Here is an 8,938-nt window from a genome sequence, read left to right as displayed (position 1 = left end):
TTCGAACCCAGGACCTACCAGCCTCGAGCCAGAGCCAATTGGTGAATAGTTGCTCAACTTCGTGGATCAGTTGAAGTTAGACATTAACACCGTTGGATGCCAGCTCAGTGGTCTATCGGTTAAGGGCTCTGGCTCGAGACTGGTGGGTCCTGGGTTCGAATCTCACGAGTGCGGGTTCGTGGATGCGCACTGCTGAGGAGTCCCATAATAGAACGAAACGACCGTTCAGTGTTTCCAGGTTTTCCATGGTGGTCTAGCTTCAATTGACTCATGCTTTCGACTATGAAACTATTTATATGCTCACATTACACATTACTCCGAGATCTTATATCATTGTTTCTCACTTAATAATTCAAAATAGACGAAAAATAACTCAAATATATCTTTAGTCAAATCCCAGTAGTGTACAGTTATATTATGTTTTTGAAAGTAATACTCATAGCTGCAGAGAAATACAGTGTTTGACACAACACTCACTCATTTATGAAAAGTAGGTTTTTTTAGTTTTCTCTGAATGGTGAATAAACAGACATATAAATATTATTGAAGACAATTTGTCAATCTATTAAGGTAGATGAGACGTTCATAATGTAGAGACTGGTACTCCAAGCTGGTTCAATACTTACTGAAGATTTCTTGGTTTCAGTAATTATTTCCAAATAAATGCTACACACTTATTCTATAGGTAACACCATGAATTGTGTGTGCTTTGTACTCAATGTTATTATTACTTAACATCTTTTTGTTCCCTTCCCGCCGTATTTATTTTCTTCAAGCATATAATTATCTTTTCTACTTCTGTGCTCATCTTAGCACATTTTATTAACTTTAAGATAGTTACGTGACCTTCTAGTGATACTTTGGAATTCTGAACTTACTAATATTCCGTTACAGACTATTTTTCTAAAAGGCCCGTGTTTCTGTTAAATCACCATAAATAATATTTTACAACATCAATAAACAACATCATCGATAAGAAAACTTTCTTAGTAGAGTTGTATTTATTTATTGTTCAATATTGTGACAGGTTTCTTTTGTTATTCGATGTAACGTTAAAAGTCAAGACAGCATTCCTGTCAAGGTATTTGTAATTTACAACTTCCAACACGATATAATAACAACAGAATAAATATTAATTTCCATGTTTACTAGAGTAGGATACATCATATAGGTGGATGGGAGAGATGAAAAATTTGAGAAAGTAAACCTGCAATGTATTCATAAATCAACGTATACGACCACAAAATATCGCTAAAAACATAGTTACAAATACCAGACAATCCCATAGTTTATCATGATTCCATTAGCGATATTTCTACTTACTACAATGTATGTTAATGTATTATGATGATAATAATTTATTACTGAAATTACATGTACATGACATTTGTACAAGCCTGCTTCTTACATCAATCTGTTGACATAGATTGTTTTTATAGATACACAGAAAGTATCATTATTACAGGTAGGTCGAAACCTGTACTACTGATATACTGATTATTACTGAAAAATTGTTCCAAAGAGAAAATCAATTTTATGTACAAATACTTATAGTTATTGGTTGAGGAAATATTGTTCTTATTATTCAAAAGTGCTGTAAGATCATAAGAACAGAGGATATGCTAAAATCGTAGAGGAATCTAGCTAATTTGTGTTTACGTTGTTTAATATCAGTTCAAACCAGTAGTGAGTATGTTTCCTACAATGACAAATACTAGGATAACAATGGGTCTACAGTAAGCGATTGAAAATCAGCTGATATAAAGAGTTCTGAGTACATAAAAGTAAATGTCAAAGTAACCTTAAAAAATCACAAATCCATATGAATAACAGCTCAAGTAATAAAAGTCTCAATGTTCTTAAATCAAAAAATCGTTTTTCGGTGATGCGATATCATGTGTTTAATTAGCATTGGAAATAAAATGTGGAATAGATGCTCAAATTACAGTCAATGAATATAAAATAACATTAAATCGACTTTCGTTTAAATTATATATTTTCTCAGACCTACTGGTTATTATTGGTTTACCATCTAGTGATACAGAAACTGATAAATGCTGAGATGACAAGCATTTTGATGACAGAGAGCTTGCTATTACTATTTCAGGTTCAAGTTTAAACGTTTTTATATTCAAAGGCAGTTTATTTCGGAGTATGGTGTTTCTAGAACCGTTTCCTTCTCTGGAAGCGTTCGAGAATACAGTAAGAGAATTCGAGCAGGTAACATTTTGTCATACGTGATCCCTAGTTCGATCGGGATCAGAAACCGTTCTTTAAGCTGGTGTGATGTAGAATTGGTCGTAATACTGTCAGAAGAAATCCCAATCATCCTCAAAGAAAGAAGTAAGTGTAAGCATTTTATAAGGCTGTTTCGCCCTGTCCTTCATCAAAATGCAGTTATTCAGTGTTTATTACTTTCCAAGGAGGTAGATGAACACTGGACTTTAATTCGTGGAAACGTTCACCACAACGATGAATGCAATGTATTGACTTACCAAAATAGTTCATGGATGCGGAAGCCAACGGAATCGGGGCTCGAATACCTCAGGCCTCTACTCATTTCAGCCACTGCTGCATTTAACGTGGTTCATTTTTGCTATATCCCGAAGAGAATTATGAATGGTACCTTCCGAGAACTACTTATGGACCAGTATGATACGTATATTTCCTATTGTATAATTGTTAAGTAACTTAAATATCCACATTCATGTTCCTTTTATTATAAGCTTTTTTAACCTATGAACTATCATTATACGATTTATCGTTCTTGAGTTATCCCCAGTCTATTAATTACTGCCTCTCACATTCACAGCCACATTTGGCTAACTCTTGTACAAATGCTATTTTCTATTTTATGTTACGATGTGGTCAGTTTGATTGGTATATAGGCGCAGTGTGTTTAAAATATACTGATTCATACCGCAGAGGCTTTTATTGGAGTCACGGACTTAACTGACTGGGCTAGGCAGAAAGCAGAACCGATAAGTACTCTAGACTGCTCGTACGGGTTTCGTGTGTCACTGGTCCGATCGATAATTCGCTACTCGCTAATTGGCGGTATTATCACGTCATACATTAACTGGGCATCCACTCGGCCACAAGTTATAACAGTTCAGCTTGCATCCAATGGGTTTCATCTATCCTAAGAGCCGCCAGATTGTCTCGTCTCCACAGATACAAAACAAACAACGAATACTTATTTCTGTATAAGATTGTTGCACTCGATATGAATTTCATGAAAATATCAATTTGTTTCGCCTTTCTTGGTCGAGAAACTTCCTCGATGATAAGTCAGTTCCAAAATTTCTTCAAACGAGCAACAGGTAAAAGAAACTTTGTCAGGATTGTGACACAGGGACATTATTTCAATAAATTCTTAAGAACAAAGTGATATGGATAACAACCTAAAAAGATGCTTTCATGCATGGACTATGAGACGTGCATCAACAAAACAATATCAAAATATGCTACGCATCCAAAACGGTAGATTACTATATCAGTGCTAACTATTAGTTTTTTATGTAGTTTTTGTGAAGTCATTATACCGAATATTTTTCAGAGACATATGCGGGTCATTCGAAACCTGATTTTCAGAAATCTTCACTAATCGCATCAGATTAAATGTTTCCTATTGTAATATTTGTTGTTGTAAAAATATATTATTCACCTTCCGTATTTAATTTACTGTGTTCTGTGTGTAAACAGAGTAAAGATGGCATACAGTCCACAGTAGTTGAAAAGAAATTAGATTGTAGACGATTTAGTAAACCTTATTAATAAGTCGTTAATAAATATTAAAAGGAACTGAAGGGTTTATATCTTTAACGATTTATAAGTGTGTATCGCAGTCTTTTCATAAGGTGTATTTTACAACCTGAATAGACATTTTGACATAATTAATATTATCTATGTGCGGTTGTTTAATTAGTAGGTGATAGCAAAAATTCATACTATTATTATTATCACAGTTTCAATAAATGAGAGTACTTTACATGAAGTTATATATAATTTACCATTATTGGAGTGTTGTGATTTTGTACATTTGCTGTTATTAGACTACAACAAAACGTTGACTACAAATATTCCCTTTCGCTTAAAAAAATGTGTACTGAATTAAATTGCTGAATTATGTAGTAATAAAGGGTAGAATATTTAAACATTACACGTCGGTTCTAATTATGTTTAACGCCATACAACTGATTTTTTTTTTAAGAAGAAACATGGTCAATAATTCTACATTATTACAGCTGTTGTTCACTTGCATTTATTGCTTAATTTATTATTCCTTACTGGAAAAGACATCTTCAGTGAAATGTTTATATCCTCTTAAATCCAAGTTCACGCTTGAAAATCCAGATCACTGGTTAATAATGAATAATTAACTGCTCATTCGGAATTTGGTATATATATTAAACAATTAAATTTCTTCACCTGACTCAGTAGTTTTAAGATTATAATTTAACATAAAATTATGTTTACGTACTATTTAACTGATGGTTATCTTTATTGCTGCGGAAAAATGGGTGTTACATTGGTCTATAAATTGTACGTTACTATGAGATTTCTTGGCATTACGTTTAACTTTCAATATGAAATTTAACGAATGGCTTTTTAATGTCATCTGGATGGTGTATAATCTAATTTCAATGTTAATGAACAATATATATATTATGACACAATATAAAAAATAGGCACGGCTTTGAAGTCTTTTTTCATTTAGGTTCGTGGACGTTTAGAATTAATTTCGTTCAAAACATTTAAAAGATTTATTACGAAATTCCATACAAAATTATTGATGGATATGAAGTTAGCTATTGTAGTCTTGAACATACGTATCAAACTCCCCATTCGTTTGTACATCCATAACGATAACACTGTATACGCCCATAAATATCTTCTAATGAGTTAGCTATTTTTACTCAATGTTTAAAATGTCATTGACATACTTTATTCATTATTAGAGTAAATAAAGTTAACTGTGAACTTATTAACTACAACCTTAATAGGAAGGAGGAGAATAGTTCATAAATATAGCCCAAATAACTTTACAACTCTACTATCACCGACTCCTTGAGTTTTAAGCCGCAAGGAATTTTAGTATTTAAATGTTAGCGTTTGTAGGAATAAGTTATGAATGAATATACTATGTCAAAGCAAATAAAATGAAGTGCATAGTTAGACGAAGATGCTTCAGGTATTCATTCCCGTTGAATAACTGCCAGAAAGCAGGAACGATACACATTCACAGTGCATACTTCTAAAACCAGATACGTCAACCGACATTACTTACTTACTTACGACTGTTACTCCCAATGGAGCATAGGCCACCGACCAGCATTCTCCAACCCACTCTGTCCTGGACCTTCCTTTCTAGTTCTATCTAATTTTTGTTCATTCTTTTCACGTCTGTCTCCGCTTCTCGGCGTAACGTGTTCTTTGATCTTCCTCTTCTCCTTTGGCCTTCAGGATACCATGTGAGGGCTTGTCTTGTGACGCAATTGGGTGATTTCCTCATTGTGTGTCCTATCCACTTCCAGTGCTTCTTCCTGATTTCTTCCTCTGCTGAAATCTGGTTTGTTATCTCTAACAGTAGAATGTTGCTGATAGTGTCTGGCAAACGGCTCCGAAGTATCTTGCGTAGACAACTGTTAATAAGCACATGTATCTCCCGGATGATGACTTTCTTAGTTATCCAGGTTTCCGCCCCATACAGTAGAACTGTCTAGACATTTGTATTGAAAATTCTGATCTTGGTGTTGGTTGACAGTTGTTTTGAGTTCCAGATGTTCTTCGACTGTTAATATGCTGCTCTCGTTTTGCCGATCCGCACCTTCACATCTGCGTCAGATCCACCTTGTTCATCAATGATGCTGCCCAGTTATGTAAAGGTTTTTGCATCCTCTTAAGCTTTGTATTTGGGGATACACACTGACACGTAATTTGAGGCATTCCATCATGTGACATTGACTTGCATAAAAATTATGATACATATTTCTTTTCCTCTTCATATTAGAATACACAGATAAGTATGCATTGATATGTGTAACTAACACATGTGATTCATATAGGCTTGATTCACTTGCGAAACAATCGAATGGTAAACATGCATCTGCCTCACACTCATTAGGATAATCTTGGACTTGATTTGGATTTTCTACCTGTGCAAACTTCATATCTGGGCAAACTGGTTTTGTGGTTGCTTCGGGAAAACTTGCTGTCCCCTCTGATTCACCATACCACTGACCAGTGATTCTACTCGACACACATTGGTTTGGAGAATATCCAACATCTGATACAATAACATAACAAATATGACTAGAATTCGACTCATTCGGAACATATTTATCACATTCGTTAGGAATATTACTAGAGATAAATCCATTGTGACAACGAACAGCATTTAATATGAAGACCACAAAACACATTGCATTGGGAATTTGAAGCAGACATGGATGGAGAATGTTGGCGCGTGGCCTATACTCCTTCATGATGGGAAACAGACGTAAGTCCTTTAAATTTGCTAAGTCATTACATATCTTACTGTCTATAATTTTCTACTTCTACATTATTATATTGATCGATATCTAACCTATCACATTTTTCGTACATTATATAGTGTGACAAAAATATTCATTAACTATGTATCAATGTGAAGTAGCTTAAGAAAATTTATTGTTAAACACTAGTGAAACGAGTTCCAGAAAATTCTCAAATCATAAATTTCATAAAAATTCAACATCCAATCAAATGTAAATGTTTTCCATAGAATTCCACTAATCAGATCTCACAAGGACATTATTTACAACCAATTAAATAATAATTTTAATGGAGACAAAAAAGTGTGGCTATAGGCGAATTGAGCACATATTTCGATAACACTTAAATCAATCAATGTTTCTCTAATCTTTATGGGTATACCCTCAAAATTTACCCTTAGAGATACAAAGATACTCACAGTCACTTTAATGTTAGCCATGAATGTAGGAACGTCATGGAAATTCCAGAGTTGTAACTAGCTGATAGCGTTATTTTGGCCACTCCATATTCGTGTCCAATCACAGAAAGCTGTTAATCTATAAAAATTAAGTTATCTGTTTAAAGTTTCGATTACTGTGTGAATGAAGTAGTTCAGTTACAATTCCTATTCCACCTGCGAGAACTTGAGTAAGTATGGTCCAATTAATTTTAGTCCATCCTTACTGCCGTCGAAAGCATTCTGTCACTGATCAATATATCAAGATATTATTAAAGAAATATCTAATTCGAAGTCCCAAAACCTATAACATTATTTTCTACTTTAATCCTTTTACTTTAATGACCTTATAAAATAGACTCATAAAATCAGTCAAACTTTCTATACAGTAAATTTATTCAAAAAGTAAATTTAGTGCACCACACCCAAAAAAGTGTTTTACTTTCATTAGACCTTTGCAATAGTTAAACAAAACTAGAGCAAGCATAAAGTCTAACGGATGTCCTCATGTAATTTATTGATCAATTTTCAAACTGGTACAGCTAAAATTAAAATTATAAGTCTCGCTCGTACAAATATATGTCTCTTTAAGCTATCACCATCACATGAGTACAACTAGAAGAAGTTAACAAGAGGAAAAACAAAGGAATATCAGTGAGAATATTACAAAAATTAGTAGAAAACAGAAATGAATTTTCAAAAGAAATTGATAAAAAAACAGTGAAAGGTATAGGATATGACTATTAAGAGTTACACAGAGAAAATGAATCAAGGTTGCCGAGCCAATTCAACTGATTAGGAACCGTAGTCTGCAAATTCTCTAAAATTACACTAAGATTAGAAGGAGATCTGTGGCCCCTCACATCATTTACATCAGTGGTAAGTAAAATTATATACAAATGCAATGATATAGTGTGATAATGTTTACTATACTTCAAACCAGCTCTCAAGATAACCACTTGTCCCAAAATTGTCAACCCATGAAAGTTCATATTCCTATAAGTTAATATAGTGAATTTATTATCAGTATCATTCCACGATGCTAAGAGACAAATCTATTACCTGCCTTTCATACTGAGTAATCTAGCAAGACAGAAACCGGATATTAAACCGTGACTTCTTCAGCCACTTAACTGTGACATAAACCAATACTTCATATTTTTGAGACGAATAAGGATTTGCCTTGAACATTAATCAACTTCATATAAGAACTTTCGTCTAAATTAGAGCGAATAGTTTCACAGTATTTGGGCGCCGAGTGGATGTAAGACATTAAATAGGAATAATATATTTGTAAAATCTCAGCGAATGAATTTGAAGTAAAACCAACATTTCGCCTGGCAATCTGGTTCAAACGTTTTCCTATTTATTAATCAACTTCAAGCCAAATTTTGATTAGGCTACATTATACTTGTATCTTGACGAAACTGTATTGTCTACGCTCTCCAATTTCATGACGTAATCTCCTAATTATAAATCGACCTTTTACGAACAAATCTCATTTCTACAGCAATAACTAAAACGATTGTGAATGCACACAACTTAAACGAACATCGCGACGTTACTGATTATGACAAATAATGCTTCTGTCTCGAACATAAGTGGTTAGGTGAAAAAAAATCCTGTCTAGTGGTCCATTTTAAAAGATAATTTACTCCCGAAGAACACAAAAACAGTGGACTGGATTGATAATCCCCCATCAGCCCGAATGACAGAAAAGACTAAGGGGGAAATGACAGAGGCTGTTTACAACCAACTTCTCATTAAGTGTGTTCTAGGTTTCATATTTCCACTCTGTGATTATTAGTATTCGACTACACCGGTGATACATTGGAAAAAGTGTGGTATTTTCATAATTGACTTATCATAAAATATTCAAACTAGGAGACATCGCTACTACAGATTCTACTTATGAACGAAGCATGAAAGACGATTGAAACAGAATAATATCACTTTACTTCGTAT

Source organism: Schistosoma mansoni, chromosome 1 (genome assembly GCF_000237925.1).
Source record: "Schistosoma mansoni strain Puerto Rico chromosome 1, complete genome".
In the NCBI taxonomy this organism is placed as follows: Eukaryota; Metazoa; Platyhelminthes; class Trematoda; order Strigeidida; family Schistosomatidae; genus Schistosoma; species Schistosoma mansoni.
The sequence above is the reverse complement of the archived record's forward strand: the minus strand, read 5'-3'. Positions refer to the sequence as shown.